Below are 27,389 nucleotides of genomic sequence, written 5' to 3'. Positions count from 1 at the left end.
CCTAATGGCGCTGCACAGGCCTGGAGAGACACTTAGATTTTCCAATAACAAAGAATTTTTATGTCTCTGGCTGGCCACAGTGTTTTTCCTCCTCATCGGAGGAGGCTGGAGTGAATGGTGATGAGTCTGTGACGGGAAGGGCTCCCCAGAGGTGGGAGCAGCCTGTCTGAAGGCGGTTCTGGCTGTGCTGATTTCTGGGATGTTAGCCTTGACGTCAAGATCCGCCCATGGGTTTGCATTTTAACAAGGAATGAAATTGTAAGCCAGGATGCTATCTCCTGGTAGTGCTTGTCGTCAGCAAAAATCCCTTTTCCTGTGTGAGCCCTGTAGCTTCTTGCCAAGGGGCTGGAAGTGGTCAGTGAGGTTTTTTCTGCTGTAAATACCGTCTCCCCTTCCACCACACACACTTGCTCCCCAAATATGTACTAAACACCTATACTGGTGCCAGGGACAGTCTCTGCCCCAGAAGCTGTGGGGGTTACAGACTGATAAACAGGATGCATTTCTAGAGCGCCGTGCAGGGGAGGTGTGAACTGAGAGCAGGAGAAACAGAGAACGTAGGACCAAAGGAGACTGGCTAGAGTTTTTTTAGGTGTCGTCTAGGACAAGGGGCAACAAACCACACCACACAGGCCACATGTGGTCTGTCGTACACGTAAAGTTATGTGGGAATACAGCCACATTCTGTGTTACGTAGTGGCTGCTTTCACGCTACAGCAGCTGAGAAGTTAGAACAGACACCTAGTGGCCTACAAAGCCTAAAATATTTACTCTCTGGCCCTTCACAGAGAAAGTTTGCTGACCACATTTCCAGAAGGTAATTTTCTTTTTCGAACTACCCGCCTTCCTAGGCCAGGTACACTCTTCCTGGGATCCCAGAAATGGCCTCCTCCTGTCAACCCTGCACCCTGGGGCAGAGCCCATCTCAACCTCTGTGTAGCAGTAAGACGTGAGGACCTGTTTCCTTAATGCTTTTGCCTTTTCACGAGGTCTAAATCCAAATCCAAATGCATGACTCAAGGTGGAATTTCGGGGACCTGCCACCATGCTCCAGGTGGCAAGCTCATGCTGGGAAAGGAGACTTCTAGGATCCCAGCTTCACAACCAGCTTTTCCTAAGCTGGCATCATCAAAGCAGAGGTACCTCACCACTGGCATCCCTATAGTGCCCACCCTTAGTGCGTCCCCCATTCTTGCTTTTTCCTCCAAGCCTTGACCATGAGAATATGGAGAGCCCAGCGCTCCCAGAAGCCAACATGCTGCAGGCATGGAGCCCTGGCAGAGAGTATGGGAAGCCAGGGGGCAAGAGGGTGGTTGTGCCGCTGGCGGTCTTGTGTCCTTTGGCTCGGATCATCTGGTCCCTCTTCTCATGGATGGATGACTCACGGGTCATGGAGAATCCCAGGAGAGGTGCAGAGGTTGCCTGTCCATTAAGAGGAAGGTCGTTTTGTGTGTGTGTGTGTGTGTGTGTGTGTGTGTGTGTGTGTGTGTGTGAAGTTAGGGAGCACAGACACCCAATGAACAGCTCCAGAAAATATTCCCTGTTCCACTAGGTTGTAGCAGGGGAAGGTCCTGATCAGGCTCTGAGGTGGCATGCTGATCTCTGGCTCATCAAGGTTCTGAGACAAAGGCTGAAGGAGAACAGAATGAGAGCAGTCTAACCTGCATTTTGCACAGGACTTTCCAGACCTGGCAGTAGTGAGGGAGGGGAGGGAGGAAATACTGGAATTCTAGTGACCACCTCCGCATCCTCGTTTTAGGGAAGAAAAGTTGTTTCAACAGTGAAAAAGAAGGGAAGGACATAATCTCTGAATGAAGAATAGCTATTTAACTTGAATAAGTTTTGCTTAGTAAAAACACTTGTTTCTTCCACTGCAGACTGATATAAGCATTGTAACATCCTAACATCACTCTGGGGACAGACGTTTGGGGTCACTGCTTTAAAAGCACTTTTATCTGTGTAACTTGTTTGAGAATAATAGGGGCAGAAAGGAGGGCTGAATTGTCCAAGTTTGCAGTGATGGATTCTTGCTTTAAGATGAACTTTTTGGGGGGGGCGCCTGGGTGGCGCAGTCGGTTAAGCGTCCGACTTCAGCCAGGTCACGATCTCGCGGTCCGTGAGTTCGAGCCCCGCGTCGGGCTCTGGGCTGATGGCTCGGAGCCTGGAGCCTGTTTCCGATTCTGTGTCTCCCTCTCTCTCTGACCCTCCCCCGTTCATGCTCTGTCTCTCTCTGTCCCAAAAATAAATAAACGTTGAAAAAAAAAATTTTTAAAAAGATGAACTTTTTGGGGTTCATTCCTATTTTGTTGCATAGTATGCTATTTAATCTTGAAATTGTAAAAATTAGGGAAAAAAATAGAACTTCACTACAATTATAATGCATATGACTAAACCTGTCAAAAGTGCCTAAGACAAGATACAGAGGGTATAGAGTGGCAGGGAGTAAGAAGGGTGAAAGAACAGGTCTTCCCTTTTGGGAAGGCTTTGTGTGGGGACGGAGGGACTAGGCCCTGAAGGCAAAAACAGTGGAAAATTTTATGGAATCAGATTAAGCTCAACATAAGAAAGAATTAACAGAATGGGCCAAGCTCCTAGGTAGTTTGTGGCTAGTGAGTTCATCACTAAGGGAGGTAATCAAATAGTATATTGAGCACTCAGTAGGAAAAGCTGTCTGGGGAGGTCGCTCACTGGCCAGAGGTTAGGCTAGGTCAGTGGTTTCTCCCAGTGTAGTTCCCTGGAGCTGCAGCAGCCCAGGAATTTGTTATAATTGCAAAGACAGACCAACAGAATCGAAACTCCAAGGGTGGGCCTAGGCAATCTGTTTTTTTTTTTTTAATTTTTTTTTTTTTTCTCAACGTTTTTTATTTATTTTTGGGACAGAGAGAGGCAGAGCATGAATGGGGGAGGGGCAGAGAGAGAGGGAGACACAGAATCGGAAACAGGCTCCAGGCTCCGAGCCATCAGCCCAGAGCCTGATGCGGGGCTCGAACTCACGGACCGCGAGATCGTGACCTGGCTGAAGTCGGACGCTTAACCGACTGCGCCACCCAGGCGCCCCTAGGCAATCTGTTTTAACAAGGCTTCCAGATGATTCTGATGGGACTCTGAGGTTGAAGAGCTATTGGACAGGATGAATGGCTGTCAGGCTCTGATACTATAAAGTTGGATCACTGGTTCATCAGTGGGGTCTGTTCTGGGTTAAATCTAGTCGGAAAAGATTTTTTTCGCTTGTGGCGGCCATCCAGCCCTCCTCTCCTGAATATGGGGACCCTGACCCATGCTGCTCAGGACCTTGCCTTGCAGGGGACCCCTAGAGCTGCATGTCCAGTCTTGAAATGTGGCTAGAGATCCGCTCCAAGTGTAAGCCACGTGCTAAATTTCAGAGACAGTATGAAAAAGAATGTAAATGATCTCATTAAAAGTATCTTAGTCTTATACTGATGACATGTGGAAATGATACTTGCACATATCATACCTAAAATATCATTAAAATTAGTTTTGCCTGTTTTTACTTTTTCATGTGACTGCCAGAAAATTTAAAATGACACGTGTAGTTCGCGTTTGTGGCTCACACTGTATTTCTGTCAGGCAGCTGGTTTCACCATTCCCTCCCCTGTCAAATCTTACCCTGAATCCCCCTTCCCATTCACAGGTGACAGGGGCTGACAAGCTGAGCACACCGTCTGGTTTCAGCCAGTGAACCGGCCGCAGATGGCCTCCCAAGAGATGAGGCTAAGACCCATTCTCCAGGCCCCTGGCAATGTTCCCCCTGTTATGGGAAGATGATCTGCTGGGCACTTAAGCAGGCCTTTAGGGGGAACACTTTTGTTTGGGGGAATTGTGGGAGCACCTTTCATTAGTTCTTAAACTGTAGCAAAAAGCTATTATTCTTAGAGCTCTCCAGTAGACAGCAGGAACCCCAGGTGCCTTGTCCTGTGACAGCCTTCCGCCCCCTGCCACAAGGCCCATCCCCATTCCGCAGCCCCAGACTGGCTTTCTCTTAGGTCTGTCCTTGCCCTTCTCTGTTCTTAGGCCTCTACTCTCCCCACATTTGCCAACTTCTGTTCCCTCTGGTCCTTTCCTTCCTGGCAGGTGGCTGGGCTAATAATAAGCCTTTCCATGATTTTTGGACTTCTCCTCTAGGGCGTGGCAGAATAGGCTCCTCAATACTAAAACAGTCCTGTAGCCCAGGCACTCTCTGTAAAACAGAGAAATGTCTGGTGCAGGCAACAAGCAGAGACAGAATTACAGGCTGCTTTCTGCTCGTTGCTAGTGATAAATATGTTTGAATTTGTCCTAAATGCCCAGGATTTGAGGTCTGTCTCATGTTTTTAATGGCATGGACTGTTTGCAGCTTCCTTGTTCTTTAGAACTCTACAGCTTCTCCTCCCTCTAAGAAAACTTCCAGAACCTGCCAGCCTGCAGCCTCCCCTGCACCTGCCATGAGGAGATGGTTTTGCTTCTCTTCTGCATTGCCCATTGGACTCTTAATCTTATCCTGCTTTGGATCAGTTCTCACCTGGGGACAGGGACCCCACTGTGTGTGCCCAGGAGACATAGGGAAGTTCTTATGAAAACTAATGTTTACTCCCTAACACAATAACCTTTGAAAGGCATAGGAGATTAAAGATGAAGCTTTTATCTAGTCCAAAATTAGTATTATGTGTTGAGTATTGGTCTGTATGTAGCTAATATGTCACACATGCTCTAATGTATTTTCCATGTTCTCCCAAGACAGTTGGAGAAAAAGGGAACTGCGATTGAAAACATGGCCTCATTCATCCCGGGAAGTGGCTACTCACATTTAGAAATGTTTTTTATGTAATCAGTATATTAGCATGATGTTGAATTTATACACATGTACTTGACTCACAGTAGGTGCTCCAAATAATTGTTAATGTATTTGATAAAGCCACTAAGTAAACACCATTTTTCCATTTAGCTTTAGTACATTTTTACATGAAGCTATTTTTTAAAAAGTCCCCAATGTTGCAAAACCACATTTTTCCCCCTGAGAACTACATTTGAACTGCCGAACCCTCAGCACTCATAAGTGGAGTACCTGCTAAGTGTCGGAGGGTGCAGACAAGTGGGAGGTCATGGCAGGGAGAGGGATCACGAGGTGGGCAGGGACCCTGAGAATGGAGAGATGGGATTACATGTGTGGGAAAGTCTTGAGTCAGAGGAGAGGAGAGACACAGCTTCATGGCAGGCATTGGTTCTGGCTGCCGTAGCCCATCATGACAGGCTTCAGAAAGTACCCCTGGGGTCTGAAGCTGAGAGGGCATCACTGTGCTCACCAGGGACAGGGTGAATCAGGCACTTTCTGGCCAACGCGGACCCACACTGAGCCTGGTGGGGGAGCAAGAAGACACAAGTGCCTTCACCCTTTTGGAGCAACTTGGCCCTGTGTGTTCAGCAGGACCACAGGCCTGGGGCTGTCCACCCTGCGCAGTGATGCGCTGGGTTCCTTTGCACTGTGTGATCCTTATCGCGTCCTCTCTGCCATGGCAGTAGGTATTTAGCCCACGTTGGGGACAGCTAGGAGTGGAGGATAGGAAAAACAGAGGGAAGGGACTTAAAATTCTGAGGTGCTGATCAAGTTGGCCTCCTGTGAAGCTGTCCATGTCCTCTCAGTAGTGAAGCCCAACCCAGCTCCAGTGGGGAGCCCTTAGCTTGAAGAAAACCACTTTGATTTGAGAAAAGTAAGATAGGTTTGGTAATAAGCAGTAAAGAGGCAAAGACACATTGAAGACAACGAGGATTTAACGAGGAGATACTATGTTTGATTTGGGGAGAAGGGATTTTTTTTTCCTCCAGAATTTAACTGAAATTCTAAAGGTTGCATTTTTATATAATCTGTCATTCAGACTATTGCAAGATTTTGCTCACTGTGCAGACTTAGACTAATTGAGCCGAAGAGATTTTCACATTATCTTAGACCTGATTGTTGAAAGGATTGCTCATTTAGCATTTGTGGATATTAGCCCTATCTGGAATTTGTTTTGTTTTCCAAACTAACAGTTGGTGGCTGACTTCTCAGGAGGAATTCGTTTACTTCACATTGAGAACTTTTCAGTTTGGGGCATGCTTGGCCTTAGCTGAGCATTCATTCATCCAGTCAGTGAGCGTCAGTTGCCCCTGAGTCCTTTCACCCAGTAGAAGTCACAAGGACAGATCAGACTGAGGTAATAGGTTTCTCCTCACATCCACTCCTGCCGAAATCCTTGGCTGGCTAAAGGGAACCCCCACCATCCACTCAGTCATCCTCACCCTAAACCTGGGAACCACCTTTGGCATGCTTGGTTTCTTGTGTCCCCCACATCCTAGAAGACATTTAGTCTGAAGATTGTGTCTTCCTAACAGTTCTAGACTCTGTGCCTTTCTCTCCATCCCACTCCATTTTATCCCACTGTGACTTCTGGTTGTCCTGCTCTGGCCGCCCATCTGCTCTCTGCCTCTATGAAGAGATAGATCGGCAACGGCTCAAACAGGTCCAGGAGAGGAGATGTTTTAATTTTCTGGAACTATGTGAGTCAGTTGTTAAACCACCCATTGTTAAAAATACAGGTTATGGAAACATGCAATTCAGTTTTTAAAAACTTAATAGTAAGCACTCAAAATCCATCACTTCTTCAGTGTTTTACTCCATTATACTATTACCTGAGCTCTTGAGGTCATTTATGTTTGTCTTAGCTGTGTGATGGAAACACCATATGAAGCTCAGCTGCCACATCCAGTGACGTCATGTTGGTAGCTTCAAACAGCCATGCTGGGAGTGTGTTTAGACCAGGGAAATCAGCAAACACTACAAATCAGGACTTTTAAAAAAATTTTAGGGGCGCCTGGGTGGCGCAGTCGGTTAAGCGTCCGACTTCAGCCAGGTCAAGATCTCGCGGTCCATGAGTTCGAGCCCCGCGTCAGGCTCTGGGCTGATGGCTCAGAGCCTGGAGCCTGTTTCCGATTCTGTGTCTCCCTCTCTCTCTGCCCCTCCCCCATTCATGCTCTGTCTCTCTCTGTCCCAAAAATAAATAAACATTGAAAAAAAAAATTTTTAGACAAAACCTATTTAGCTTATTAAGTGCTCTTTTTTAATACCTTTATAGTGAAGACAGACAATGAATGGACAACTCCCTCCCTCTCCAAGCAGTGTTCATACTTATGTATATATTCACTATTTAGGTCTTGAAATTCATCCTGTAACAACATAAACCCATGGTAAATTCTGAACAGAGAAACACACTGTAGAGAAATGCAGTTGGGTAAGATATGTTTGGATGAACACCGAAATGTTTTATTTTCTATTTTTAAATTTTTCTAGTGTTCCTTTATTTATTGAGAGAGCGAGACCCTGAGTAGGGGAGGGGCAGAGGCGTAGGGGGACAGAGGATCTGAAGCGGGTTCTGCGCTGACAGGAGCAAGCCCGATATGGGGCCCAAACTCACAAACTGTGAGATTATGACCTGAGCTGAAGTGGGATGCTCCATCAACTGGCTCACCCAGCTGCCCCAAGCCAAAAATTTTTAACCCATATTTGTGGCTTACTCTAGATCAAAATATATCTGTATTGGCTCAGATTTTTTTTTCACTGAGATAGAATTGGCATATAACATTGTATAGTTTTAGGTGTACAGCATAATGATTTGACACATGAATATACTGCAAAATGATCTCCATAATTTAGTTAATATCCATCACCCCACAGTTACAAATATTTTTTCATATGAGACCATTTAAAATCCACTCTCTTAGTAACTTTGACATATCCAACAGAGTATTGTTAATTATAGTCAATATGCCATACATTATATCCCTAGGAATTACTTATCTTATAATTGGAACTTTATACCTTTTGGCCACCTTCACCCAGTTCACCTACCCCCTGCAGCCAGAATCACAGGTCTGTTCCTTGTGTCTTTGAGCTCAGATTTGTTTTGTTTTTTTTTTGTTTTTTGTTTTGTTTTGGTTTTTGGTTTTTAGATTGCACATGTGGGTAAGATAATATGGTAATAGAGTGTTTTTCTTTGTCAGTCTAGCTTATTTCACATGGCATAATGTCTCAAGGGCCATCCATATTGTTGCAAATGGCAAGATTTCCTTCTCTTTTACAGCCAATATTCAGTTGTATATACATTTCACATTTTCTTTATCTGTGTATCATTTGACAGACATATAGGTTGTTTCCATGTCTTGGCTATTGGAAAGAATGCTACGATGAACAGGGTGTACCTGTATCTTGGCAGAGTTATTTCATTTCCTTCTAATAAGAACCCAGAAGTGAAATTGATGGATCATATGGTAGTTCTATTTTTAATTTTTTTTTAGATATCTCCATACTTTTTTTTCCATAGTGGATAGACCAATTTACATTTTCAATAGCATGAAAGTGTTTATTTTTCTCCACATCCTCAAACACTTGTTATTTCTTGTCTTTTAAGTAGTAACAATAACAGATGTGAGTTCATGTCTCATGGTGGTTTTGATTTGAATGTCCCTGATGAATAGTGATGTTGAGCACCTTTTCATGTCCCTGTTGGCCTTTCGTATGTCATCCTTAGAAAGATACCTCTTCAAATCTTCTGTCCCTTTTAAAATCCAGTTGTTTGCTTTTGAGTTGTAGGAGTTTGTTACGTATTTTAGATGTTAACCCTTTATCGGATATGTGACTCGGTAGTTTGCCTTTTCATTTTAATGATGGTTTCTCTTGCTGTGGGAAAACTTTAGTTTCCTGTAGTCCCAATCTTTTGTTTTTCTTGCTGCTTTTGCTTTTGGTATCACATCTAAAACACCATCACCAAGATAGATGTCAAGATGCTGATCTTTTACATTTTCTTCTAGGAGTTTTATGGTTTCAGGTCTTACATTTAAGTCTTCAATCCATTTTGAGTGGATTTTTGTGTATGGTCTAAGTTGGTGGTCCAGTTTCATTATTTTGCATGTAGCTTTCCACTTTTCCAAGACCGTTCATTGAAGAGACTGTCTTTTCTCCATTGTATATTCTTGGTTCCTTTGTCATGCATTAATAGACTGTGTAATTGTGGGTATATTTTTGGGCTCTCTATTGTGTTCTGTTGATCTATGTGTTTATTTTAATGCCAATACCTTACTGTTTTGAGTACTGTAGCTTTGTAATACAGTTTGAAATCAGGGAGCATGATGACTCCTGCTTTGTTCTTTCTCAAGATTGCTTTGGCTATTTGGGGTCTTTTGTGCTTCCATATAAATTCTAAGTTTGTTTTGTTCTGTGAAATCATCTTTGGAGTTTTGACAAAGATTGCACTGAATGTGTAGATTCTTTTTGGTAGTATGGGCATTGTAATGGTATTAATTTTTCCAATCCATGAGTATGAGACCTCTCTCCAGTTATTTGTGTATTTCTCAGTTTGTTTCATTAGTGTCTTACGTCTTATAGTTTCAGAATATAGGTCTTCCACCTCCTTGGTTAAATTTTTTTTTCAGTGCAGGTGGAACTGGGCCTTGGGGCCCAGGCAGGAGGCCACCCTGCAGGCAAAGGAAGAGCCGGTGGAGGAGCCTTATTTGACCTTCTTGGGGCACAGGTTGTTGATGTGGCCGCATTTCTAGCAGTGGTTGACAACGCAGGGGTGAATGTGAGCATAACACTTGGGGCACATCATCTTGTCTTAGTCGTATTTCTGGGCCAGCTGGTGTGGGGAAGGCTCAATGATGCCACCCTCCCTGCCCAGGGTGAAGCACCAAGTGTAGGGTGGACTTTTTCTGAATATTGTAGTCTAACAGACTGTGGCCATCTTCCACCTATTTGCCTGCAAAAATCAGACACTGCTGGTCAGGCAGGATGCCCTTCTTGTCTAGGATTTGGGCTTTGACATTCTCAACAATGTCACTGGACTCAACTTCCAGGGTGATGATCTTGCCCATCAAAGATCCACATCTCTACGTCCGCTGCAAGGCCATTATCACCAGACTGCTTGGCTACCTTTCATTGAAGAGAAAGAGCCTCCTTGGCTAAATGTATTCATAGGTATTTTATTCTTTTTGATGCAGTTGTAAATGGAATCATTTTCTTAATACTGTGTCTCTTTCTGATAGTTTGTCATTAGTGTATAGAAACACAACTGGTTTTTGGGGCGCCTGGGTGGCGCAGTCGGTTAAGCGTCCGACTTCAGCCAGGTCACGATCTCGCGGTCCGTGGGTTCGAGCCCCGCGTCAGGCTTTGGGCTGATGGCTCGGAGCCTGGAGCCTGTTTCCGATTCTGTGTCTCCCTCTCTCTCTGCCCCTCCCCTGTTCATGCTCTGTCTCTCTCTGTCCCAAAAATAAATAAAAGTTGAAAAAAAAAAATTAAAAAAAAAAAAAAAAAAAAGAAACACAACTGGTTTTTGTATATTGTTTTTGAAATCCTGCAACCTCACTGTATTTTTTAGTTCCAACAGTTTTCTGGTAAAATCTTTAGGGTTTTCTATATATAGGATCATGTCATCTGCAAATAGTGACAGTTTTACTTCTTCCTTTTCAATTTGGATATCTTTTTCTTTTTCTTGCCTAATTGCTGCAAGTAGGACTTGAGATATTATGTTGAATAAAAGTGGTGAGAGGACATCCTTATCTTGTTCCAAGTAATACAGGGCAAGTTCAGTTTTTCAACGTTGAGTATGATGTGTCCTTGTCATATATAGTTTTTATTTTATGAAAGTACATTTTCTCTCTACCCATTTTGTTAAGAGGTTTGTTTTTTTTCATGGTGAAAGTATTTATAATTAGCTAGACTCACTTTCGGTGCTCTCAGTTTTGCTGGCAACATCAAAAGCATTATAGTCTGGAGTCAGTTGAACATAATGCCTTCTTCTACCCATCAGGCCTAATAAGGTGTTATCCTGGGGCTTATGGGTGGCCCAGTCAGTTAAGCATCTGACTCTGGGTTTTGGCTCAGGTCATGACCTCATGGTTCATGGGTTCAAGTCCCCTGTTGTCCCCATCTGTGGATCCTTCTTGGGATTCTCTGTTCCCTTCTCTCTGTTCCTCCCCCACTCATTCCCTCCCCCCCTTCAAAATAAATAAACTTAAAAAAATGTGTTGACCTTGGCCATGTCAATGTCCTAGAGCTTCTTCACAGTTTGTTCAGGTGCTAGTTGGCCTTGACATTCACAGTGAACACTAGTGTCTTCTGCCTTCTTCAAGGCTATCTTGGCAGTTATGGGGAACTTAATGATGGCATAATAGTCAAGCTTGTTTCTCGAAGAGATGCTCTGTTTGATGATATTTGGGCTACGTTCATTGCTGCAGTGTCTTGGGCTGCTGGAAGGTCAGTGACCTGTGGATCTTCATGGGCGGGGAGGGGGGGCAGGGGAGCTGCAAGGGGCCTTTCACACTACTTTCTTGGCTTCAAAGCCTTTGCTTTGGCATCAGATTTGTGGGAACAGAAGTTTTTCTTAGCTTTCAGTCTCACCTTTGTGAAAAACTGTTGAGAATTTTTATCATGAATGGACACTTAATTTTGTCAAATTCTACTTTATTCATTGAGGGAGATCACTCATCCTTGCATCCCAGGGATAAATCCAACTCGATCATGGTGTGTGATCCTTTTAATGTGGCTTGCTAATAATTTGAATTTGGCTTGCTAATAATTTGTTGAAGATTTTTACATCTGTGTTCATCAGGGATATTGGCCTTTAGTTTTCTTTTCTTGTGGTGTCTTTATCTGGTTTTGGTATTGGGATAATCCTGGGTTTTTAAAATGAATTTGAGAGTGTTCCCTCTTTTTCAGATTTTTGGAAGACTTTGAGAAGAACTAACATTAATTCTTCATTAAATGTTTGCTAGAATTAACCAATGAAGCCATCTGGTCCTGGGCCAGCCTGCCTTTTTCTTTTCTTCTCTTTTCTTTTCTTTTCTTTTCTTTTCTTTTCTTTTCTTTTCTTTTCTTTTCTTTTCTTTCTTTTCTTTTCTTTTCTTTTCTTTCTTTTCTTTTCTTTTCTTTTCTTTTCTTTTCTTTTCTTTCTTTTCTTTTCTTTTTTCTTTTTTCTTTTCGTTTCTTTCCCTTCCTTCCTTCCTTCCTTCCTTCCTTCCTTCCTTCCTTCCTTCCTTCCTTCCTTCTTTCCCATCTTTTATGGACACAGTTTGTGGTCACCAAAACAACTACAATAATAATTCCACAGATCACCGTAACAAATATTGTCAGAATTACCTAAATGTGACACAGAGACATAAAGCAAGAAAATGCTGTTGGAAAAATGTTGCTGATAGACTTGCTCACTGCAAAGTTGCCAAAGACTTTCCGATTGTGAAAAATACATTCTCTGTGAAGCACAATAAAGTGGAGTATAATAAAATGAGGTAGGCCTATAAATAGGATCATACAATTTAGGGCCTTTTGTGTCTGGCTTCTTTTACTTAGCATAATGCTTTCCAGATTTATTCTTGTTGTAGTATATATCAGTATTTCATTCCTTTTTAAATTGCCAAGTAAATTCACTGTATGTATACTCCATATTTTATTTATTTATTTATTTATTTTTAAAATCTAATTTATTTTTGAGTTAGCTAATAGAGTATATTTTGGTTACTGATTCACTCTTCTTTCTTGTAATACACCTGTTCAGATTTTCTACTTCTTCATGACTCAGTCTTTGTAAGTTGTATGTATCTAGGAATTTACCCATTTCTTCTAGGTTGTCCCATTTTTTTCATATATAATTATTCCTATGAGTCTCTTTGAACCTTTGTATTTCTGTTGTGTTCACTGTCATGTCTTCTCTTCTATTCTTTATTTATTTTCTTCTCTTTTATTTTTGAGTTTATTAATTTGAGTCCTCTCTCTTTTATTGGTGAGACTTGCTAAAGATTTGCCTATTTTGTTCATGTTTTCAAAAAACCCGCTCTTAGTTTCATTGATCTCTTCTTTTTTTTTATTATGAAATTTATTGTCAAATTGGTTTCCATACAACACTCAGTGCTCATCCCAGGAGGTGCCCTCAATACCCATCACCCACCCTCCTCTCCCTCCCACCCCCCTTAAACTCTCAGTTTGTTCTCAGTTTTTAGGAGTCTCTTATGTTTTGGCTCCCTCCCTCTCTAACCATTTTTTTCTTCCCCTCCCCCATGGTCTTCTGTTAAGTTTCTCAGGATCCACATAGGAGTGAAAACATATAGAATCTGTCTTTCTCTGTATGACTTATTTCACTTAGCATAACACTCTCCAGTTCCATCCATGTTGCTCCAAAAGGCCATATTTTATTCTTTCTCATTGCCATGTAGTATTCCATTGTGTGTATAAACCACAATTTCTTTATCCATTTATCAGTTGATGGACATTTAGGCTCTTTCCACAATTTAGCTATTGTTGAGAGTGCTGCTATAAACATTGTGGTACAAGTGCCCCTATGCATCAGCACTCCTGTATCCCTTGGGTAAATGCCTAGCAGTGCTACTGCTGGGTCATAGGGTAGGGCTATTTTTAATTTTTTGAGGAACCTTCACCCTGTTTTCCAGAGCAGCTGCCCCAGTTTGCATTCCCACCAACAGTGCAAGAGGGTTCCCATTTCTCCACATCCTCTACAGCATTTATAGTCTCCTGATTTGTTCATTTTAGCCACTCTGACTAGCGTGAGGTGATATCTGAGTGTGGTTTTGATTTGTATTTCCCTGATGAGGAGCGACGTTGAGCATCTTTTCATGTGCCTGTTGGCCATCTGGATGTCTTCTTTAGAGAAGTGTCTATTCATTTTTTCTGCCCATTTCTTCACCGGGTTATTTGTTTTTCGGGTGTGGAGTTTGGTGAGCTCTTTATAGATTTTGTATACTAGCCCTTTGTCTGATATGTCATTTGCAAATATCTTTTCCCATTCCATTGGTTGCCTTTTAGTTTTGTTGATTGTTTCCTTTGCAGTGCAGAAGCTTTTTATCTTCATGAGGTCCTAATAATTCATTTTTGCTTTTAATTCCCTTGCCTTTGGGGATGTGTCAAGTAAGAAACTGCTGGAGCTGAGGTCAGAGAGGTTTTTCCCTGCTTTCTCCTCTAGGGTTTTGATGATTTCCTGTCTCACATTCAGGTCCTTTATCCATTTTGAGTTTGTTTTTTGAATGGTGTGAGAAAGTGGTCTAGTTTCATCCTTCTGCATGTTGCTGTCCAGTTCTCCCAGCACCATTTGTTAAAGAGACTGTCTTTTTTCCATTGGATGTTCTTTCCTGCTTTGTCAAAGATGAGTTGGCCATACGTTTGTGGATCTAGTTCTGGGGTTTCTATTCTATTCCATTGGTCTATGTGTCTGTTTTTGTGCCAATACCATGCTGTCTTGATGATTACAGCTTTGTAATAGAGGCTAAAGTCTGAGATGGTGATGCCTCCTGCTTTGGTCTTCTTCTTCAAAATTACTTTGGCTATTCGGGGTCTTTTGTGGTTCCATACATATTTTAGGATTGCTTGTTCTAGCTTTGAGAAGAATGCTGGTGCGATTTTGATTGGGATTGCATGGAATGTGTAGATTCCTTTGGGTAGTATTGATATTTTAACAATATTTATTCTTCCAATCCATGAGCTCGGAATGTTTTTCCATTTCTTTATATCTTCTTCAATTTCCTTCATAAGCTTTCTGTAGTTTTCAGCATACAGATCTTTTCCATCTTTGGTTAGATTTATTCCTAGGTATTTTATGCTTCTTGGTGCAATTGTGAATGGGATCAGTTTCTTTATTTGTCTTTCAGTTGCTTCATTATTAGTATATAAGAATGCAACTGATTTCTGTACATTGATTTTGTATCCTGCAACTTTACTGAATTCATGTATCAGTTCTAGCAGACTTTTGGTGGAGTCTATGATCTTTCCATGTATAATATCATGTCATCTGCAAAAAGTGAAAGCTTAACTTCATCTTTGCCAATTTTGATGCCTTTGATTTCCTTTTGTTGTCTGATTGCTCCAACAAGAGGTTGTTAAACAACAGTGGTGAGAGTGGACATCCCTGTCGTGTTCCTGATCTCAGGGAGAAAGCTCTTAGTTTTTCCCCATTGAGGATGATATCAGCTGTGGGCTTTTCATAAATGACTTTTATGATGTTTAAGCATGTTCCTTTTATCCCGACTTTCTTGAGGGTTTTTATTAAGAAGGGATGCAGAATTTTGTCAAATGCTTTTTCTGCATCAATTGATAGGACCATATGGTTCTTTTCTTTTATTAATGTGATGTATCACATTGATTGATTTGCAAATGTTGAATCAGCCCTGCAGCCCAAGAATGAATCCCACTTGATCATGGTGAATAATTCTTTTTATATGCTGTTGAATTCGTTTTGCTAGTATCTTATTGAGAATTTTGCATTCATATCATCAGGGATATTGGCCTGTAGTTCTCTTTTTTTTACTGGGTCTCTGTCTGGTTTAGGAATCAAAGTAATGCTGGCTTCATAGAATGAGTCTGGAAGTTTTTTTTCCCTTTCTATTTGTTGGAATAGCTTGAGAAGGATAGGTATCATCTTTGCTTTAAATGTCTGGTAGAATTCCCCTGGGAAACCATCTGGTCCTGGACTCCTTTTGTTGGGAGATTTTTGATAACTGATTCAATTTCTTCGCTGGTTATGGGTCTATTCAAGCTTTCTCTTTCTTCCTGTTTGAGTTTTGGAAGCGCGTGGGTGTTTAGGAATTTGTCCATTTCTTCCAGGTTGTCCAGTTTGTTGGCATATAATTTTTCATAGTATTCCCTGATAATTGCTTGTATTTCTGAGGGATTGGTTGTAATAATTCCGTTTTCATTCATGATTTTATCTATTTGGGTCATCTCCCTTTTCTTTTTGAGAAGCCTGGTTAGAGGTTTATCAATTTTGTTTATTTTTTCAAAAAACCAACTCTTGGTTTCATTGATCTGCTCTACAGTTTTTTTAGATTCTATATTGTTTATTTCTGCTCTGATATTTATTATTTCTCTTCTGCTGGATTTGGGGTGTCTTTGCTTTTCTGCTTCTATTTCCTTTAGGTGTGCTGTTAGATCTTGTATTTGGGATTTTCCTTGTTTCTTGAGATAGGCCTGGATTGCAATGTATTTTCCTCTCAGGACTACCTTCGCTGCATCCCAAAGCGTTTTGGATTGTTGTATTTTCATTTTCATTTGTTTCCATATATTTTTAAATTTCTTCTCTAAGTGCCTGGTTGACCCATTCATTCTTTAGTAGGGTGTTCTTTAACCTCCATGCTTTTGGAGGTTTTCCAGACTTTTTCCTGTGGTTGATTTCAAGCTTCATCACATTGTGGTCTGAAAGTATGCATGGTATGATTTCAATTCTTGTATACTTATGAAGGGCTGTTTTGTGACCCAGTATGTGATCTATCTTGGAAGAGGTTCCATGTGCACTTGAGAAGAAAGTACATTCTGTTGCTTTGGGATGCAGAGTTCTAAATATTATCTGTCAAGTCCATCTGATCCAGTGTATCATTCAGGGCCCTTGTTTCTTTATTGATCCTGTGTCTAGATGATCTATCCAATGTTGTAAGTGGAGTGTTAAAGTCCCCTGCAATTACCACATTCTTAACAATAAGGTTGCTTATGTTTGTGATTGTTTTATATATTTGGGGGCTCCCCTATTCGGCACATAGACATTTATAATTGTTAGCTCTTCTTGATGGATAGACCCTGTGATGATTATATAATGCCCTTCTTCATCTCTTGTTACAGCCTTTAATTTGAAGTCTAGTTTGTCTGATATAAGTATGGCTATTCCAGCTTTCTTTTGACTTCCAGTAGCATGATAGATAGTTCTCCATCCCCTCACTTTCAATCTGAAGGTGTCCTCAGGTCTAAAAAGAGTCTCTTGTAGACAGCAGACAGATGGGTCTTGTTTTTTTTATCCATTCTGATACCCTATGTCTTTTGGTTGGAGCATTTAGTCCATTTACATGCAGTGTTGTTATTGAAAGATATGGGTTTAGAGTCATTGTGATGTCTGTAGGTTTCATGCTTGCAGTGATGTCTCTGGTACTTTGTGGTCCTTGCAACATTTCACTCACAGAGTCCCCCTTAGGATGTCTTGTAGGGCTGGTTTAGTGGTGATGAATTCCTTCAGTTTTTGTTTGTTTGGGAAGACCTTTATCTCTCCTTCTATTCTAAATGACAGACTTGCTGGATAAAGGATTCTCGGCTGCATGTTTTTTCTGCTCATCACTTTGAAGATTTCCTGCCATTCCTTTCTGGCCTGCCAAGTTTCAGTAGAGAGATCCATCAAGAGTGTTATCGGTCTCCCTTTATATGTTAGAGCATGTTTATCCCTAGCTGCTTTCAGAATTCTCTCTTTATCCTTGTATTTTGCCAGTTTCACTATGATATGTCATGCAGAAGATCGATTCAAGTTACATCTGAAGGGAGTTCTCTGTGCCTCTTGGATTTCATTGCCTTTTTTCTTCCCCAGTTCAAGGAAGTTCTCAGCTATTATTTCTTCAAGTACCCCTTCAGCACCTTTCCTTCTCTCTTCCTCCTCTGGAATCCCAATTATGCATACATTATTTCTTTTAATTATGTCACTTAGTTCTCTAAGTCTCCCCTCATACTCCTGGATTTTTTTATCTCTCTTTTTCTCAGCTTCTTCTTTTTCCATAATTTTATCTTCTAATTCACCTATTCTCTCCTCTGCCTCTTCAATCCAAGCTATGGTCGCCTCCCCTTTATTTTGCAGCTCATTTATAGCATTTTTTAGCTCCTCCTGACTGTTTCTTAGTCCCTTGATCTCTCTAGTAATGGATTCTCTGCTGTCCTCTATATTTTTTTCAAGCCCAGCAATTAATATTATGACTATTATTTTAAATTCATTTTCTGCTATATTGCTTAAATCATTTCTGATCAGTTCATTAGCTGTCGCTACTTCTTGGAGTTTCTTTTGAGGAGAATTCATCCGTTTCATCATTTTGGATAGTCCCTGGATTGGCGGGTAACTGCAGGGCTCTTCCTTTGTGCTGTCTGGAGTAACTTGGGTTGGTGGGCGGGGCCGCAGTCAGACCTAATGTCTGCCCCAGCCCGCTGCTGGGGCCACAGTCAGACTGGTGTGTACCTTATCTTCCCCTCTCCCAGGGGCAGGATTCACTGTGGAGTGGTGTGGCCTCTGTCTGGGCTCCTTGCACATTGCCAGTCTTGTGGTGCTGCTTTGATGGGCTCTGGCGTATTAGCCGGGGTGGATCCGCAAGGTGCACAGGGGCGGGAGGGGTAGGCTCAGCTCGCTTTGCCTTCGGTGGTCCACTTTGGGAGGGGCCCTGCGGCACTGGGAGGGAGGCAAACCTGTCCGATGGATCCGCAGAAGCACAACGTTGGGTGTTTGCGAGGTGCAAGCAAGTTCCTTGATGGGAACTGGTTCCCTTTGGGATTTTCGCTGGGAGATGGGCGAGGGAGATGGCACTTCCCAGTGCCTTTGTTCCCCGCCAAGCTGAGCTCTGTCCTCCGGGGCTTAACAACTCTCCCTCCTGCTCTCCAAGCAGAGCTGTCGACTTATAACATTCCAGATGTTAAGTCTCACTGGCTGTCAGGACACATTCCCTCCGGACCCTCTGCTTTTGCGAGCCAGACTTCGGGGGCTCTGTCTTGCCCGGTGGGCTGCCTCTCCGCCGCCCGACTCCCTCCCACCAGTCCCTGTAGCGCGCACTGCCTCTCTGCCCTTCCTACCCTCTTTCGTGGGCCTCTCGTCTATGCTTGGCTCCAGAGAGTCTGTTCTGCTAGTCTTCTGGTGGTTATCGGGGTAAATTAGGCAGATGTGGGTGGAGTCTAAGCTATCAGCAGGACGCGGTGAGCCCAGCGTCCTCCTATGCCACCGTCTTCCTTTAAGTCTGATCTCTTCTTTTGTCTTTTTACTCTATATTTCGTTATGTCTCTTCTGGTCTTAATTTCCTTCCTTCTAATAATTTTAGACTTAGTTTGTTTTTCTTTATCCTCGAGGTATGAAGTCAGGTTGCTTATTCAAGATCTTTCTTATTTTTTAATGTAGATGTTTATGAACTTGCCTTTTAGAAGTGCTTATGTTGAATCTCTTAAGTTTTGGTATTTTGTGTTTCATTTTAATTTGTCTCAAGATATTTTTTTAACTCTTCTGTCTTTTTTTTTACTTTGACCCATTGGTTGTTCAGGGGAATGTTGGTTAATTTAGACATAATTGTGAATTTTCAAGTTGTTCTTGTAATTAACTTTTAGTTTCACAACATCGTGGTTAGTTGAGATACTTGATATGATTTAAGTTTTCTTCAATTTAGTAAGACTTGATTTGTGGCCTAATATATGATCTCTTGTGGAGAATGTTCTGTGTGTGCTTGAGAAGAATGTGTATTCTTTTGGATGGAATGTTTTGTAAATGTCTGTTAAGTCCCTCTGGTCTAACATGTTGTTTTAGTCCAGTATTTGCTTATTGACTTTCTGTCTCAGTGATCTATCTGTTGATGTGAGTGGGATATTAAAGTCTCCTACTATTATTATATTGCTGTTTCTCCCTTTTCATCAGTTAATATTTGCTTTATATGTTAGGTGTTCCTATATTGGGTGTATAAATATTTACAAATGTTATGTCTTGTTGTTGGATTGACCCCTTTATCAGTATATAATGACTTTCTTTGTCTCTTATTATAGTGTTTGTCTTAAATTCTATTTTGTCTGATATAAGAATAGCTACCCCAGCTTTCTTTTGGTTTCTGATTTGCATGGAATGTCTTTTTCTGTACCTTCACTTTCAATCTTTGTGTGCCCTTAAAGCTAGTGAGTCTTGAGGCATCTGGGTGGCTCAGTCAGTTAAACATCCAACTTCAGCTCAGGTCATGATCTCCTGGTTCATGAGTTCAAGCCCCATGTTGGGCTATGTGCTGACAGCTCAGAGCTTGGCATCTGCTTCGGATTATGTGTTTCCCTCTCTTTCTGCCCATCCCCCACTTGCACTCTGTCTCTTTTGCTTTCAAAAATAAACAAACATAAAAAAATTTTAAAAAGCCAGTGAGTCTTGTAGGCAGCATATGGTGGGGTCTTGTTTAACCATTTATCCATTCAGCCACTCTATGTCTTTTGATTGGAGAATTTAGTCCTTTGACGTTTGAAGTAATTATTGATAGGTATGGACTTATTGCCATATTAACAACTTAATATTGAAACCTCTACATTTTTACTCCCTCCTCCCCCACAATTTGTTTTTGAGGTCATGCTTTGCATCTTTTTGTCTTGTGTATCCATTAGAAATTATTGTATTTATAGTTATTTTTACTAGTTATCTTTTTCAGCTTTCATACTACCTTTATAAGTAATTAACCCACCACCTTAACAACATTGGATTATTTTGTAAATACAAAATACTGTATATTTATCTTTAACAAAGATTTACACTTTCATATGTTTTTCTTTTATTAATTAGTTTCCTTTTGTTTCTTAAAGAAGTCCTTTTAACACCTCTTGTCAGGCTGGACTGGTGGTGATGAACTCCTTCAACTTTTGCTTATGTGGAAAACTTTTTTTCTTGAGTTTGAAGGACAGAAGGACCCCTTTTCTGGTGGATGATTCTTGGTTGATAGTCTTTTTTTCCCTTTCAGCACCAAATTTGAATATATTATGCCAATCCTTTTTGGTCTGCAAAGTTTCTGGGTGAAAATTAGCTGATAGTCTTATGGGGGTTACCTTGTACATAACAAGTTGCTCTTCTCTTGCTGCTTTTAATACTTTATCCTTTTCTTTAACTTGCAACGATTTAATTATGTGTCTTGGTGTAAGTCTGTTTGGATTCATCTTGTTTAGAACTCTCTGGACTTCCTGGATCTGGATGTCTGTTTCCTTCTGTATGTTAGTGAAGTTTTCAGCTATTATTTCTTTGAATAAATTCTTGGCCCCTTTCCTTCTTTTTCTCCTGGTAGCCCCTGTATTGCAAATATTGATCCTCTTGATATCTAAGTCCCTTAAGCTATCGTAACTCTCGTTGTTGTTGTTGTTGTTATTTTTGCTGCTCTGAGTGGATGAATTCCACTGCCCTGTCTTCAAGTTCCCTGATCCTTTCTTCCACTTCATCTAGTCTGCTCTTGAACCCCTCTATTGCATTTTTCAGTTTAGTTATTGTAGTCCTCAGCTTTATGCTTTCTGTTTGGAGCTTTTTTATATTTTCTATCTCTTTGTTGAAATTCTCACTGTGTTCCTGCATTGTTATCCTCACCTCAGTGAGCATATTTATGACCATTATTTTGACCAATATTTTGACCATTATTTTGAAGTTGTATATCACTTACTTCTGTTTAATTAAAAATCTCTTTCTGAAGCTTTTTGCTCTTTTATTGGGAACACATTCTTTTATTTCTTCATCTTCCTTGACTCTGTGTTGGTTTCTATACATTAAACAGCCACCTCTCTGTCTTGATAGAGTGGTGTCATGTAGGAGCTGAAACTTAACATTCTGTGCTGCCCTAGTTCTTGTTTGTCTCTCACACCTTTGTGATTGTCCAAACAGCTTACTTTGTTCTCAGTGGTTTCAGTAGTTGAGGGTGTGCCAAGACCTGTTAGTGTCCCAAAGACAAGGATCTTGGTCAGAAGAAAGATGCAAGCTGATTAGAAGAGTTGACTCTCAGGCAGCAACTTTTAAAGTATGCAATTCCTTTTATAGGGTAAGACTAAGAGATGGGAATTTTCTTGTACTGCCTCTGCACTGTGTCCTGGCGTGTGGGTAGGACAGGCAGACCGTTAAGAACTATTTCTCTGTTTGTTACAGTCTTAGAGGATCCGCAAAAATAAATCCCAGGAGCCATCAGACCTAAATGATCAAGGGGTGTCCCTTGGGTGACAGCCACAAAAACCAAGGTGCCATATATGTGCACAAGCGTCTTTCTGGATGATACCAGTAATGTGGGGCAGGACAGAGGGAGAATGGAAAGATGGTGTCTGGCAGCCTCACCAGTCTCTGGAGACTGTTGCAGTCAGCTCCTAGATGTGTTTCAAATTAGAAGCCTGCCCCTCAGGCCAAAGCTTTTAAGATAAGCAAATGGGCCTCTTTCCCAGAAAAATTGGGTGATTGTAGTTTGCTGTCTTTGCCCTGGGCCTTAGATGTTAGCCATTTTAAGTCTGCCTGAGCACTTTAAGAGTGATTAGTTCTCTATAGCCTTGTGGGTCTCATGGGTGCAAGCCCACTTGAATTACAAAACTAGATGTTTTGTGGATCCATCTTGTTGGTGGAAGTCTTAAAAATTGGGGTGCCAGATTTGGGGTTCAGAGTCTTCACAGAAATATGATGGAGATTGAGTTTCCTCCTGATTGTGTGCTGACCTACTAGGAGTGGGACTTATGGAAAGATTCTTTTCAGCTTCTCCTACTCACTTTGATGTGAGGGTTTTTTTTCCCCCTCATTTGCCTGATCTATAGGAGTTGTTCAGCGTGTTTCTGGATTTCTTTCAGAGTGGATTGTTTCATATGTAGTTGTAGATTTAGTGTGTCTATGGGAGGAGGTAAGTTCTGGAGTCTCCTATGTCACCTTCTTGAATCTAAAAATTCCCATGATTATTTTTTTAGTTTCTACACTTATGAAAGTTGGGAAGAAAATATTAATCATACAGATTAAATTTAAATGCACATCATGTTTATAGCAGTTTCATTGTGGATACCAGAAGAAATTGAAATACCCCTCCAGTATTCAGAAACTATTACATGATTCAACAGAGGAGTTGCTCACATCATTAACAAATGAGTGGCATTCCTCTGCATCTGTTAAATTGCCTTCGTCTTCCTGCTTTAAGTAAGTGAAAATGGCAACTCATATTCGTAAGCAAACTCTGCTACTCATTCATCAGTTGAAACCATAGATAGGCTATTCATACAAGAGGTCAGCCAAAAGTCAACAAAAGCATTTTGTGAGAATCCATTGGGCTATATAAAATTTATGTTAAGAATTTTTTATGTTAGTATTATTTAGGAGTTGCTACACATCTTTTAAGTTGGCAGTTTTTTTTTTCTTAAAGGGCCAGATGGTATGTATTTTAGGCCCTACAGTCTCTGTCATAACTACTCAACTCTGCCATTGTAGCATGAAAGCAGCCATAATCCAATCATGATATATAAATTAGTGGGCAAGGCTATGTTAGAATAAAATTATATTTACAAAACTGGGTAAAATTATATTTATGAAACCCATGGACCATAGTTTACTGACCTCTTTAATCAGTAATATTCACAGTAAACTTAGATATGGATACCTATGCATTTTTCAATGAGCCAGTTGTTAAATCTTTACTAGCATGCCATCCAGTCCACAACCCCCATTCTGAAGGACTCCCTGCAGTAGCTCATCATCATCTAAAAAAAATTACAGCACACCCTTCAGGAGCACACGAAGTGCCTGGTCATCCTGTCTCTCTGCCTACTGCCTATGTGATTCACTGCCCTTCTGCTGTTCCAAACCAAGCTCTTTGTACTTCCCTCAACACACCAAGACTTTCCATCCCTCTGGACACTGTACCGTTCCATCTGTCTTGCCTACTTTTCATTCCCCCTGTCCTCCCAGGGAACCCTTGCTCACCTGACCCAGGTTATGTTTCTCTGTGATTTTCCCTGACCACTCGCTCCTCCTTTCATCTACATAGTATATCTAGCACTTCCCACGCTGGACCCAGCTTATCAAGGGCAACATCATGTCTCAGTGCCCTGCATACCCATCTTCCACTGATGATACTGAATGCAGTAAATATTTGATCAGTAGAGCTTATTGAGAATCTTCTTCTTTTGATAATAAGATGTATCATGTATTGAACATTTTGTGTCCCTTACTCTGCAAGTGCTTTTCATACATTAACTCCTGTCATCCTCACTGCACCTACATCAGGTAGATATTATGATCCCCATTCTACAAATGAAGAAACTGGGGCTTGAAGTGGTTAAGAAACCTGTCCAGGTTTCACATTGGTCATATGTGGCAGAGCCAGGATTCAAATTCTAAGTAGTTAGCATATACAAAAGAGATTACAGGAGCTCCTGGGTAGCTCAGTCAGTTAAGCGTCCAACTCTTGATTTTGGATCAGGTCATGATCTCACAGTTCATCAGTTTGAGCTCCAAATCAGGCTCTGCATTGACAGTGCGAGGCCTGCTTGGGATTCTCTCTCTCCCCCTCTCTCTCTGTCCCTCCCCTGCTCATACTATCTCTCTCTCAAAAATAAATAAATAAACATTAAAAAGAGAAATTATAAAAGAAGTATTGGCGGGGGCAGGGTGGCGCCTGGGTGGCTGAGTCATTTGAGTGTCTGACTTCAGCTCAGGTCGTGATCTCACAGTTCGTGGGTCTGAGCCCCGCATGGGGCTCTGCTGACAGCTCAGAGCCTGGAGCCTGCTTTGGATTCTGTCTCTCCCTCTCTCTCTCTTCCCCTCACTCACTTGTGCGCGCGCTCTCTCTCTCTCTCTCTCTCAAAAATAAACATTAAAAAATAAGTATTAGGTACATGTCTGAGCAGTCACACGAGAGAAAGGGTGTGGGAAGCTGGGCAACAACTTAATGGAGAAGGTGCAGACTGAGGTGAGATAGAATTTATCCTTAGAGAAGAATCCCATGTACAAGCAAAAAGGTAACCAGAGACAGGAGAAGCAAAAATGGTTGGACTTGGCTTGATCCTTTAATGTCTTTTACTGTGAGGGAGATTGAGGTGAGGGTGAATTTGGGGTGCAGCTGCCCACATGCCTGCCTGCCTTTGCCTAGATTCCTCTGACAGTCTGTACCCTCTGGAAGGTGTGTCAGGGTCCAGAGCCATCCTAATGGGTGTTTGGACTGGAGTAAATTCTATGTATGCCCTCCTGCAATCCAACTTCCATCTACTGATGAAATCAAGTTTATATGTGCATTTGATCTGCCATGGGAGGAAGTTACAGCAGGCATTTTGGGGGGTAGAATGCTAAGAGGGTGATGTAGCAAATTGTAGAGGAGTTGTGGGCCTCTCTTTAGAAAATCTGGAGTGTCAGACCTCTGCTGCTTGTTAAGGCCATTGGAGCCCCTCATTCCATGACTGGGTGGTCACTAGGTATGCAGTAGTATACATTGCATTTGTGAGTTATAACTGCAGCATGTAAAAATTTATCTTTCTGTTGCATTTTGGAGGTATGTAGCCAATCAAAACTTAAAACCCAACCATAGTGGGACGCCTAGCTGGCTTACTTGATAGAGTACATGGCTCTTGATCTCAGGGTTGTGAGTTCAAGCCCCACATTGGGACTAGACCTTACTTTTAAAAACAACATGGGGCACCTGGGTGGCTCAGTTGATTGAGTGTCCAACTCTTGATTTTGGCTTAGGTCATGATCCCAGAGTTGTGAGATCGAGTCCCTAATCGGGCTCCATACTAAGCGTGCAGCCTGCTTAAGATTCCTCTCCCCTCCTCTCTCTGTCTCTCTCTCTCTCTCTCTGTCTCAAAAAAAAAAAAAACAAAAAAAAACAAAAAAAACAAATTTAACACCACCCATAGTAATTCAAGCATCTTTGCTGAAGGGACCTGTTGTTTCCATTGTAGTCAGAGCAGTGTTCATCTCAGAGGATTTTATTCAAACTTCTGGGCCTTCACTTATGTGATCCCTTATTTTCAAGAACAAAATTCCAGTAAGGATGGGCTCCTCCAGTGCCATTGCTGGAAAAAGAAAGGAAGAGGAGGAGGAATTTTGAGAGGCTTCTATTAAACTTGCTCTGCTCCAGTCAGTAGAAATTTGTCTCTTGAAGTCAACTTCTTGCCCAGTTTTCCTGAAGACAGAGTTTCTGGTTGGGATTTCAGAGGCAAGCTGTAGGAGACTGAAGAAAGAAGCAATTTACTCCTCTCTTTCATGACAATTCTTTACCTAAACCCAGAATTATGATGTGAGGAGTGGGTTAAATGATATTTTTCCTTATTATCTTAAACAAGTTGGCTGTAGAATGGTACGCTGAACAGGTGAGGCATCTGTACCTGGGAGTAAAAAGGAAGAAGGCAAAGGGCTTGGGCTCAGCTGGTGCCGTTCATTCTTCCAGTGCTTGTTTACCTTTCATTCTGAGCATGAACCAGAACTACGGTCCAACCCAGAGAAACCACAGGCGCAGCCTGCTTTCAGATGGCTTTGAGTCTAGTAGAGTTTTTGTGAAAAGCTTTTAGATCATTAGAACTGTCAAAAGGAATTGAAGTCCTAATTATAGAGCGTTGGCCCTGGAGTTCTAAAAGAAGTAAAAGGCAGTTTCATAATAAGCAGGTTATACTCCGTAAGGAGTTCTACCATGGAAATCCCGGTGGGAGGACCAGTTACATCTGTCCACTGGTTCTGGAGAGCAACAGCACCCATAAGCTCTTGTGCTAAAAGATGAGGAATATGAAAGGCTAATGCAGTGGTTCTCAGCCCTGGCTGCATACTGAAATTACCTGGCGGGTTAAAAAAACAGCACAGTGGTTCCTGGGCCCCAGGGGCTCTGATGGAATGGGTCTAGGGTAGAAGCTGGGCATGAGCACTTCTAAGAGCCCCCCAGGAGATGTCAGCGTACCGTCAAGGTCAAGAACCACAAGGCTACAGAGTGAAGCGTCTGAGGTTTTTGGATCTGCCCTGATTGGTTAGATTAGTATTGGGAAGTTTCCTGCTGAACATTATAGAAGGACAGGAGTATGGTTTGACCAAAGAACCACAAAAGGGTAAGCACATGGAAGGATGGTGTGTGTGTGTGTGTGTGTGTGTGTGTGTGTGTGTGTGTGTGTGTGTGTGTGTGTAATTCATGCAGGGAGGGCTAGGCCACTCTGGGAACCGCCAGAGGTGAGACCAGGTCTTCCTCATCTTTATAAGTCTCTCCTGAGCCGCACCCGGGGGACACACAGAAAATGCGTGTGGAGTGAATGTTTGCATCCGGGGAAAAGAAGCTGCAGAGTGAGGGTAGCAGAAGTGGCTCCTGTGTGTGCTTGTCTGCCGTCCATGTCTGGACTAGGGAGCACGTGGCACGGCGTGGACTCTGAGTTCAGCACGTCTGCAGGAAGGGCTTCTATAACACGCCCTGGCCCAAGAGAAGCCCCACGGGGAAAAACTGCCTTCCACCCTGGGTCTGTCAACTCTGTGAGGAGAGGGACCTTGCCCATTTCCTGAGGAAGCACCCAGCGCAGATCCTGGCATGTCAGGGCTGCTCCTGAATAGTGGGTGATGTTCTGCCCAGTTATCACTTGCCCTAGGAGTGGTTGCAGGCATGGGAGCAAGGCCTGACCTGAAGGTTCTTTACTTCCCAGTTACAGTCAAATTTGGGACACCTGGACAAAACTAATTCCACAGTCTACATCCCAAGCCCTTTTTATCCATTTCAGCTAACGGGTTTTTTTTTTCCCCATTTCTTTTCCATATGAATGTTTCATGGCTATGAGATCTGGTAGGGAGAGTAATGGTGTGGATGGTGTTTATTAAGTTTTCTGTTTGACTTTAAATTTGAAACCTTCACCTAGTACTCTTTAGGCCGTGAGAACACCTATTTTTTTA

General features: G+C 42.0%; 1 protein-coding gene and 1 pseudogene across 7 annotated transcripts in view; one reads left to right on the top strand and one right to left on the bottom strand.

The window, feature by feature from the left end:
* The window catches only part of PDE8B (phosphodiesterase 8B), a 269,542-nt gene that overhangs the window by 177,466 nt on the left and 64,687 nt on the right, over positions 1 to 27,389 (top strand). The window lies entirely within an intron of this gene.
* On the bottom strand, positions 9,534 to 10,786 carry LOC112861659 (ubiquitin-ribosomal protein eL40 fusion protein pseudogene; annotated as a pseudogene).

This window comes from Puma concolor, chromosome A1, assembly GCF_028749965.1.
Source record: "Puma concolor isolate L17-30 chromosome A1, mPumCon1.1.hap2, whole genome shotgun sequence".
Lineage (NCBI taxonomy): Eukaryota > Metazoa > Chordata > Mammalia > Carnivora > Felidae > Puma > Puma concolor.
Note: the sequence above shows the minus strand (reverse complement) of the source record. Positions and strands in the feature narration are given on the sequence as shown.